This window comes from Labeo rohita, chromosome 2 (genome assembly GCF_022985175.1).
Source record: "Labeo rohita strain BAU-BD-2019 chromosome 2, IGBB_LRoh.1.0, whole genome shotgun sequence".
Classification (NCBI taxonomy): domain Eukaryota; kingdom Metazoa; phylum Chordata; class Actinopteri; order Cypriniformes; family Cyprinidae; genus Labeo; species Labeo rohita.
Window position 1 is genome coordinate 18747966 of NC_066870.1, and position 12022 is coordinate 18759987.

Below are 12022 nucleotides of genomic sequence, written 5' to 3' on the forward strand. Positions count from 1 at the left end.
ATGAAAATTCTGTCATTAATTACTCACCCTCTTGTCACTCCAAACTCGTAAGACCTTTGTTTATCTTCGAACACAAATTAAGATATTCTGATGAAATCTGAGAGCTTTCTGACCCTGCATATAGACAGCAACGCAACTGACACGTTCAAGGCCCAGAAAGGTAGTAAGGACATCGTTAAAATAGTCCATGTGACATCAGTGGTTCAACCGCAATGTCATGACGCTACGAGGATACTTTGTGTGCGCAAAGAAAACAAAAATAACCACTTTGATCAACAGGTTCTTTTCTTCTGTGTCAGTCTTCGATGAAGAGTACCACGCATGCATGATTAGCTGCTGACACAGGAGCCACCGCTCTGATGTAGAACGTCCATCTCTTTTTGTTCATCGTCTGTATATTCCTAGATAGCAAGAACCTTTGGGCCAAATGTGGCTGATAGCTGTTACATTTGGCCTAGGTATGGCATGACCGAGCACATATGGGCCAAACATTCACCATATATGTTTTGCGGTATCCCTGCCGATTGTTGTTTTTATTATTATTATTATTAATTATTATTTGCTTAACCACTTTAAAATGGCTTTTTGGATGCTTTTAGTCAGAAAACGTAAAGAAAATGACATATACAGCAAGATAATATAATTTCACTTCCCTAGTTTATCACTTGAAGCAAACATCCATCCCTTCTTAAAAGTCTGTGTTAAAAGAGAGCTGCCTTTGTGCCATTTAATTAAGCCGACTGCTGTAGCCTATATCCAGCTTAAGCGTTTTGTCTCTGTATTTGTATATATAAACTGTTTGAATGACAGCTTGGTAAATGCTACGTCAATCAAATATTCAATATTATTACTTATCATAAGTACTTGGTACATTATTAGCGTAATATCACGTCTCTATGATGATTGATTAAAATACCAAAAGGGAGACTAGCCTCCCTTAAGAGGTTTCTTTTCTCGACACTCCTCAGCGCTGAAAGTGAATACTCAATGGTGATTGGCTAATTTTTTTACCAACAGAGGCACGAGAGCTCAGCTCTCCCCCGGCCTCCCGAGGGGTATATAACTGCAGCTTGGAGATCTCCAAATAGGGGCGGGAACTCCAAAACAGGGTGTGCGTTCCAAAATAGGGCGTGGCTTCCTCCCTTTGACAGACAGGCACATGACACGCATGCGCAATTTCCCCCCAATCCACTTCAGTGCAAACTCCGCCCCACAGCTAATTCTAAAGATTTTATTGGTTGTGTCAATACACAAATGCTAACCCCTGAACCTACCCCACACCTTACCCTAACCTTAACCAGTGAAATTGACTGCAGGATTGGCGCTGAATAGCGTGGCAGATAAACAGTTAATAAGATTATGCGATATGAGATCGTCGGGCCGTTCTGTAACTCCCCAACCGGACCTCACCGGAAAATTTTACCTTTTTAGTTACATTCAGCATCACTACCCCCTCCTACCCTGCAAATTTCAAGAACCAGGACGCCCCCGTTGCTTAAAACAAAGCGTTTCCCCTGCGTTTCACTTGGACGCTGTCCTTAACCGATTAACGGATGGATCATTAACCACCGGCCACGAGCTTTGGGGCTCTGCTCTCACTGAGCATATTTATTTATATAGCATAGTTGATTCTATTTGAGAACAACTACAAACTGTTTATTTTATAAAGTTTAGTTTTGAAATGTAAGTCAATAACAATAGGCTGAAGCCAGAGCCAATGGGAAAAGTCTTTGTGCGACGAGACCCCGCCCCATTTTGGAGGTTCTGCCCACTTTTGGAGTTCCCGCCCCATTTTGGAGATCTCCGGTCTGCAGTTTTATATACTTGGTCCTCCCGGTTAAGGCTAGACGGAATACAGCTCTAGCTACTGGGCATGCGCACATCAGTCTAACGTTATTTTGTTACACTGTACAACAATAAAACTGTTTTTATATTATAGTAAGGGCTAAGTTTAGGGTTGGGGTATAGGTGTAGACGTTAAAAAAAACACAATCCAATAGGTAGACCAATTCATTTAATTGTTAGTTTCTGGTCGGAGCTGTATTCTTCTAGCCACAACCGGCCTCCTTCTGTATTACTTAGCGGTTGTAATTAAGTCCGCAGATTCGGCACATAGAATAGAAATATATAGAAAAGTGGCGCTGTCCAAATTCAGTAACATGTTTTGGTATTACAGCTAACAAAAAAATACATTCTGAGACATCCACTGAAATAAATAGTGAATTTTAGTAAGATTAAATCGTCCTCCTCTTATTTTCTCCTCAAAATTTTTGGGGAAGCTGTGCATCCCTGCCTCCCCTGAGGAGCCGCCACTGCAGGTGCTGAATTTAATCAGTTTCAGTTTAAAATTTGTGAATAAAACTTCACTCTACATTATTACATTTCCTCCTGTCCAATAATCACAATAAGTTTTGTGTTTTGTTATTTTCTAAGCAGCAAAGTCTCATCTTTAAAATTAAGTCTATTATACCAGGAATTTTAAACGATAAATGCCATTTTTGATGCTTTTTGATGTGGCGTGACAGACCGACGATTTACAGCCATCGGTTTACAGTCATATATATGTACTTGTCATGAGGGTGAGTAATAATGACACAATTTTCATTTTGGGGAGAACTATCCCTTTAAAACTGAAGATAAAGTAGTCATACATGCCTTACATGAGAGGTACATCAACTTAACTAGTCTATACTAATAACGATGCAAATTGTACAGACACTAACATCAAACTCATCACTCATTTCGAGGTGCCTGGACTTGGACCTAAAAGAACACAGCTACCGGCACGTCATCTTTCAGGCAGCACTTGCAAGGTGTTTGCAGCTGTGAGTCCAATCACCCCAGCTTTCCAACTCGCAGCCCTCCCAGATTTTAAATCAGTTTGACAGACACAAATGTCAGAGACAGAGCTCGCCATTATTGATTGGAAACGTCTGTTCTTGTTTGACTAAAATATGACGGCTTCAGGCTTTCAGTGAAAAATTGCGGTCCATTTAGAAAATTAACAACATTAATAAAGTCTCCCTAACACAACAGAATACCCGATTCTTGCTTATACGGTTCCCATGAAACACTTATAATGCTCACGCTTTGGATTTACAGCTTTCATTACAGTAACGAGATGTTAGTGTGCGTGTTAATATATTGCCTTCCTCTCCTCGGCGGCGCTCGTTGTATGTCCACAACGGCACGATTCGCTGCCAACGACACTCACTTCGCCATCGATTTCCTCTCTAAATTAAATATACGATTTTATGCATTTAACAAGATTGCTCCAAGAAAAATCCAATTACCGCTTCAAGCCAGTGGAAAACTCATTAAAACAGCCAGGATAATTATGCAAGCAATGGTTGTTTTAAACCAAGGAAAAGGCTACTGAAGAATTCGCAAACGTTATGAAAACATCCGGGATTCAGGATGACTTTAAAACTGGCGTAATTTTATTCAAAAAGAGCTTATAATAACAAAATAATAAGAGCGATATGCAAAGCAAAGCCTTTAAGGGCTCTTCTAATGGTGTCCTGATCGATAATTTTAAAGAGCACGTCTTAGATCTGTATTCACAATCAGGCACCTCCAGCTCCGGCCAAATGCAGAGCTGTCTGGTGCAGACCGCTGTTTTCAAGTCGTCTATTGACATTCGCGGGGGTTTGTCCTCTAAAGCTGAGCCCTGGGTGGAGTGTTGACTCTGTGGCTTGTGTATGTTTAATGTAGTATGCTGTAGTCCCATGCACATCTCTTCACATTGCTGAGTGCGCCTTTTATTTGCTTTGAACTGACCTTGGGATGTGACGCTCCGCTTTGAAGTGTTGATTCTGTCAAAATAGTCACATATACACATACATAAAAACCTCACTTTTTTGGTTGTTCTTTCTCCTGCTCACTTTCTCTCTTTGTTTTCAGCATACAGTATGAATTACAACATTGTTTAATGTTAAAAAAGCAACTTTGAAGAAACTTTGCTGTTTAATATTTTATAAAAAACACATTTAAAAAATACTTTTACAGCAGTTGACAGCCGTGCGCACAGTTCAAGTGCTATTTCAGCCTTTCTTACGACCAGATTTGCTTGTTCAAATTGGTTGTATGATGCTTGTGCTCTGCAATTTTCAAGTAGCTTGACAGATTCTCAATTGGAGTGAGATCAGGGCTTTGACTGGCCCATTTTAGCATAGAGCTTTTTTTTTTTTTTTGTTCTTTAGCCACTCCAATGTTAATTTTGCCTTTTTTGTCCTGCTGAAAAACGTTCTCATGAATTTTAGCAGGCTGAAATACGTATGCACATTTTTCTGCATTTTGCACCATCTATTGTTCTCTTTATTTTAACAAGATGCCCAGTCCTGCTGATAAAAATCAGTCTCACAGCATGATGCACCACCACCAGCACACTTCTCTGAAGGTATGGTGCTTTTTGGAGGTGTAGGCAGTGTTATATTAGCACCACATGCATCGCTTTGAATTTTGGCTGGAAAGCTCTATCTTGGTGTGATCTAACCATGAAATCTTTTTACACTCTGCAATGGAGTCTCTATTATGCTTTTTGACAATCTCCAGACGTGCCTGTAATGGTGCCTTTTGTGCCACTTTTCCTATATACAGGTCAGCGTTCTGTAGAATTCATTATGTGATTGACTGGTGCACCTTGACTCCATTCAGAGCTGCTGAACTCTGTAGATCACTCGCAGTAGTTGGCCTTTTCATGTTTTCTAACATAAAACAATATATATTGCATACTGGAATGGCTTCTGAAGATTCTTATGGCAGTGAAGACTGGAGTGTTCGCTGCTGAAAAGCATCTGTCAAAAACATTTGAAACACTTTAAACTGGTAGTGTGTATATGTGTAATATAGATAAATCTTTCTCATATTCAGCAGTGTTTTATATATGTATGTATTTATTCACATTTTTTCATCACAGCTGAGACAATATGCTGTTATTGACAGAATTATCTGTTTTTCAATGCGCAGCTGGCAATCTTACTGCATACATTTGCGTCGTTTTGATGAATAAATAAAATATCATACATCTCTGGAAATGTTTTAAAGTTATTGACTGTTTTTATTTATTTATTTTTACATTAAATATATTTAATAGTGTAGATCAAAACAGTCCCAGAGCTGCTCACAGTGCCTGTTATTAAGGCTACAGCTTACACATTTCACATTTCACAAGAACACAGTACAGCACAGAGCTGGGAGAAGTTCAAATTCTTGCATTTGCTTTAAAAATAGCAAATCATTAACAAACACTTCAGTTTCACAGGTTTACTTGAGGAAAAAAAAAGAAAAGGAACAGCTACCAGTTTCTGCCTTGTGGTTACCTTCTTTTTTTTCTTCTCAGTCGATTGTTATGATCAAAATAGGGTGCTTGAACAGCGATGGAGAGGGGAAAAAAAACTAGCCAATCAAGAGCAGGAGGACGTAGCTTGGGGGAGGGCATCTTCCCTCAGGGAAACCGAGAGCAATCAGACACACATAGAGCTATCAGAACCTCAATCTGCAGATTAGGACAGACAGGCCTCAGGCTGCACAACTTTAGGATAAGACAGACCCTCTATGCCTTTCTTAAGTGTCCGCAAATCAACTGTAAATTGCCACTCAGAAAATGAGTTCTCTAAACCGCCAGAGCAAGACTAGTTTTCGAACCTCGTAAACTCTTTCAATTATCTTTGGAGATAGGCCGCCAAGCTGTGTGTCACAGTTACAGAGTTTCGTGTTGGCTGGCAGAAAACTTTTATGAGGGGCAGCAGGCGGGAATGTCATATCTAGATCATGGCTCATCTGATGAGAGCTGTAAGAGGCTCTCAGTTAGAGTTGAGTCTTAAGTGCTCTATCTGCTTTGATACTCTGTCATCATTCTTCAGCCAGATCTCTTCGCTTTCCTTCTGTTAAATGCTGCCACTTCATATCAAAAGCATGTCATTACATGATACATCTTCTTGCATCTTCAAAGAGAGATGTTAAAAAACTGAAGTGCCGTACCACAAAATGGACCATTCTTTTGTGGAGAATACTGTCGGCAAGCCACTGGAGAATGTGAACATTGTCATATACCACTTCACACCGTATGTAGACGCTGAGCTCCAATTGATTTTGTTTCCTGTAAGTAAAACACAGCCTGCAAGCACCACATCTACTTGGTTTAAAACGGATGCCAAATTGGTGAAACGACTTCTACCTGCGGACTACTGCAAATCTTGGGGCTGAGCTGAGCCGAGGACCCACCCCCACGCAATGATGTCATATACGAACACTCCAATTTGGAGCGATCGGTGAGTTCTCTATAAGTATTTCTGATGGAGACAGTGATGTCATTTACTGCAATAGTATTTTTAATAGGGCTGCCCCCTCAGAGTCCCTAAGAGAAGAGGCTTGGTCGACCAAAATTTTATTAGTTGCTTAGTCCAAGAACAGGAAGTCACGTAATATAGTACATTGGGCGGGACATCCAAATGCTCACCTATCATTCATCAACCTCAAATGTGGCTTTTCATCTGAAAGATGTATGTAGTATAACTTTACATGGCCGCTCAATCTTATGTTAACCTAGAAAAATGTGTGCTATTGAAGTGTCTGTGCGAAGTGTGGAAGCAGAATAGTGGCGTGCTTACTGCATGACCGATGGAGGCGCCAGTGCGGTCACTTGCTCTTAAAATACTCATTTTTGGTCATACAGAAAAAAGTAATACATTTTTCGAATCTGTAAAGACTCTATTTTTATTTGTGTGCAATCAGTAACAACGAAACGTTGCCCTTTTGTAAAATAATTAAAGCAAACAAGATGCTCTTTCTTCCGTCTTGGTTTCTGTGAACTTGAGCGTGAAACTTCGAAACTCTGTGTATACTTCCTTTGCAGACATGAAAACAAATGTATAGAGCATGAAATATTTACTTTCAAATGAACCAGTTCAAATAGAAAACAAATGTTTTCACTAGTGGTGTCAATCGATAAAAAAAATAAGTAATTAATTGTTTTTTGAAATTAATCACGATTAATCCTACCAAATATTATGATTTTTTTATTATACTTTTATATTGCAATAATTTCACATTAAATCTTCAAATTAATGTAGAAACAATATAAAGGAAGTATATTTTTGATAGTTGTTTAATGCCATCTTTTTTATGACTTTTTTTTATCACTGATACCAACTGATTTTTTCCTAATATTTAGGCATTGACTATAGTTATTTACATTACAGTATAATTGAGAGCTTTCAATTTAACATTTATTAGACTTGTAATTTAAGTGAACTATCTTCACATAAACCCATAATAATAACTGTCATATAGCTACCTGTGCCCTTCAGCAAGAAAATATAGCCACATTTAATAAAGTTATCAAACACTAAAATCTAAATTAAATAAAAGATAAAGCTTATAACTATAGAAGTTATTGATTTCCTCTTTTTTCATTTTGTTCTTTGATTAACAGACATCACAGCAGCTGGTTATTAGGATATTTTGGCTCCTGTTACTTTAAAAGCTGCCGCTGCTGAACTTGAAGCGGATCTGACACTGGTTTAAATGTGACTCTTAAATAATAAACATATACATGCACAGTTTTAAGGCAGCTTTAGTCACCTTTTTTGTAACTTCATGACTTAACTGATGACATAACTACGACTAGCTACATACTTGTAGTTTCATTTGGGTTTGAATATGATACAGCGTGTGCTGGCATATTTGTGTGTGCACTTAAAGAGCACGCGCTACGAGCACAGTATAACGGCTGACAGGACAGGAAGATTAATTTTTTTACTGATATGGCCTGATAACATCTCATCTGATGGCAGTTCACTGATGTTCCACTGAAGCTCTTCGTCACCGGTACCGTTTCCACGCTCGTTTGACTTGCTTGCCTGGCACTGAGGTGACGTTGGAGCGCGCATCTGAAAAGTCTCCCGTTTGATGTGCTTGTTATTACATTCAGTTCTGTCTTACGGTCTAAATCAGTGGTTCTCAATCCTGGTCCTGGGGGCCCCCTGCTCTGCACATTTTGCATGTCTCCCTTATTTAAAACACCTGATTGAGATCATCAGCTCATTAGTTCAGTTCATGGACCTCTCTCCTAATGAGCTGATGATCTCAGTCAGGTGTGTTCAAAATATTATTATTATTAAAAATATTACTAAAACGTTAATGCAGTCTCCTTGCTGTTTTTCACAGACACATTCATAATTATTATATTTGCTGGTGCACTGTGGCAAGCCTTTTTTTACGTTCACTTGAGCGCTTATTAGGCAATGTAGGCAATTACGCTCTTTATTATGATTTATATGGTTTATTAATAAACGCGTGACTGATAGTCGACTAATGCTTAAAATTAACGACTACAAGTCGACCAGAAAAAATCTTTAGTCGAGGGCAGCCCTAATTTTTAATCATATCATTTTTAATACACTACAGTGCAAAGGTTTGGGCTCAGTAAAATTTTATATGAATATTTTTTAAGAAGTCACTTATACACTCACCGAGACTGTATTATTTGACCAAAGGTGCAGTAAAAACAGTAATATTGTGACTTGAACGTGTGTTGAAGACTGACAAGGAAGAGAAGAAATTATTGAAAAAAAGACATTATTTTTGTTTTCTTTTCACACAAAAAGTATTCTCATAGCTTCATAAAATTAAAGTTGAACCAGTGATGTCACATGGACTATTTTAATGATGTCCTTACTACCTTTCTGGGTCTTGAACGTGGTAGTTGCATTACTGTCTATACAGGGTCGAAAGCTCTAAAATTTCATCAAAAATATCTTAATTTGCCTTATGAAGATGAACGAAGGTCTTACGGGTTTAGAACGACATGAGGGTGAGTAATTAATGACAATGAGAGAACTAACCCTTTATATTTTGAATATTTATTTACATATATTTATTGGCGTTATGCACCAATAATATGGCTGAATTTTCCCGTATAGGGTGGTTTCTACACTTTAGAAACAATGCGGTAATGGGTAGTACCATAATCGCATGCCAAAATTGTAATGATCCAGGGGGGCATTCTGCTGACTTCTGCATCTTCATCCACAGGGACAACATCTCAAGGGCACAAGATATTTGGTAAACTGTGCTTGTAGCCAGGCGTTTGAATGCCGTACCGGAGGCTGGAACATTTCATGTAAATGAAGTTTGGAAAGAGATTGACCTGCATCCTTGATCACTGCGGCATCATTCATTCTGATTAGGGCACAGATCCACACAACTCATCTAGGCTGGTCTGATGGATTAGCCGGCCAGGCTGAAGCCTCCTACAGGAATTCAAAAACCCTTAGCGTTTAATCACCCTCAAAGCTGGTGGATGACAATATTTAAGAATGGGCAGGCAGCAGCGGACTGGATGCATAACAACATGATGCGACTATTTCTTAGATTTGTTTGATAAAATGCATAAGTGAGAAACAGAAACGTCTCAACTGAGCCATTTATGTCTCCTTTTAAATCTTACCTTCTATCTGCAGTGCAAATGACATTGTAGAGAAAAAGACCCTCCGCAAAGTCACTTTGATTGGATCGCTATTGAAAAAAAAGGGCGAACGGCCCTTCATTAGCCCTCGGTGAGAATGAATATTGACTTTAATATACACTGTCAGTTTTTTTCAGCTCTTCTTAGTGCCTGTCATACTCAAGGGCTTTCTCACTGCTAATGCTGAGTAGCACCAATCACCACCCTATTGTCTGCGAATGGGCTCCTGTTGTCGAACGACTGCAGCTCTGTTTATCATCCCAGAGCGGTTATATCCTCCTAACCCACCATACAGGATTATCACAGACGTAGAATAGCCATAATCAGGTTAATCTGCGCATTGGGGAGATGGTCTTAAGGCACGTGTGACTGTTCAGGGTGAAATACAGCAATGGTAACATGTTCAGACACAAGCCACATAAGTTCTGCCACATTAGCTGTCTTCTGTATGGAGCATTGCATCACATCAGTGTACTCGATGAGCCATTGTCCCCACAATCAACATTCATATGGAACATTGTTGCCGTTAGATGTAAGACAAGGAACTCTGGCTGACATGGTGAATGAATTCCATATCAGTTCCAGTGGTATGAGCAAAAGGTGCAGAGACAGCAAAGACTGATTCTCTACTTTGTGTGTGTGCTGTAAGTCCTGAAGGGATCTAAGGATCTGAGTTCCTTAAAAGGAACTTGGTGTGTGTCTCTCTGTGTGTGCGCATGTGCGTGTGCATTTTATGGGGACTGAGGACATGAATCAGATCAAATGTGACGTTAAAGACGTTTAGAATGTTACAGAAATATTTATAACTCAAATAAATCTTTTCATTGAACTTTCTATTCGACAAAGAATACAGAAAATGTGCTGTCGTTTCCACAAAAATATAAAGCAAAACAACTGTTTTTAACATTAATAATAAGAATAACTATTTTTGAGAAATCAGCATATTAGAATGATTTCTGAAAGATCTTTTGACACTGAGGACTGCAGCAATGACTGCTGAAAATTCAGATATGCCATCACAGGGAAAAAATGACATTTTAAAATATACAAAAACTGATTATTATACTGTAATATTTCACACACACACACACACACACACACAATATATATATATATATATATATATATATATATATATATATATATATTTTTTTTTTTTACTTTTACTGCTTTTACTGCATTTACTGTATTTTACTTTTTACTTTTTTCCCCCAAAAAATCTTAATAAAAAAACCTTACTGACCCCAGACTTCTAAATGGCAAACATGGTACAAAACATGTTACCTCAACACACTCAAAAAAAGCATTAAAAAGAAAAGAAAAGAATAGAATAGAAAAGAGAATAAAAGTAACTGTAGCTATTAATGATAAAAAAAAAAAAGTAAGACGGCAGTAATAAAAATACAATAAACATTCCACAAGACTTTTTGAGTCTATTGAACATTCAGAAATGGCACAAATAAGCAATACAATTGCATTTTATTTCATTTATATTTTTTTTCTTATCTCTACATATTTGATTCTTTATATAAATATATATTTATTTTATATTTATCTCATCTTATATGTGATCCTGGACCACAAAACCAGTCATAAGTAGCAAGTGTATACTGTATTTGTTGCAATAGACAATAATATGTGACCCTAAACCACAAAACCAGTCATAAGGGGAACCAAGATTTATACATTATCTGAAAAGCTGAATAAATAAGCTTTCCATTGATGTATAGTTTCTTAGGATAGGACAATATGTGCCTGAGATACAACTATTTGAAAATCTGGAATCTGAGTGCAAAAAAAAAAAAATAAATAAAAATAATAATAAATAAATAAATAAAATATTGAGAATAAAGTCCAAATTAAGTTCTTAGCAATGCATATTACTAATCAAAAATTAAGTTTTGATATATTTACGGTAGAAAATGTACAAAATATTAATGGAACATGCCCAATATCATTAAGGTAATTTCACGTAAATATCATGTTCCATGAAGGTATTTTATAAATTTCCTACCGTAAATATATCAAAACTTAATTTTGGATTATTGATGCATTGCTAGAACTTAATTCTGACAACTTTAACAGATTTTCTCTATATATTTTTTTTGTTTTGTTTTGTTTTGCGCCCTCAGATTCCAGATTTTAACATAGTATCTTGGCCAAATATTGGAAAAATCAATGGAAAGCTTATTCAGCTTTCAGATGATGTATAAATCTCAAAAAATTGACCCTTATGTCTGGTTTTGTGGTCCATGATCACATTTTGTAATTGCTACCTAACTAGCTTTGTCTTCATAAAGGCAGTGTCTAATGCTATTTCCTGCATGCTGACGTATTTACACTGCTAAAGAATTGGATTCTCATGCTAAACATGGCCAAAGTTTAAAAAAAAAAAAAAAACACAGTTGGATGTATGATGGAGTATTTCTATGCCAGAAGCTCCAGGAGCTTGGCTGTTTTTGGAGAGAAGCAGCAAGGCTGTATCTTTCTTTTAAAAATTTGAATCTGGAGATATGAAGGATACACTATTCTATAAGGCTGTCAATAAAGATT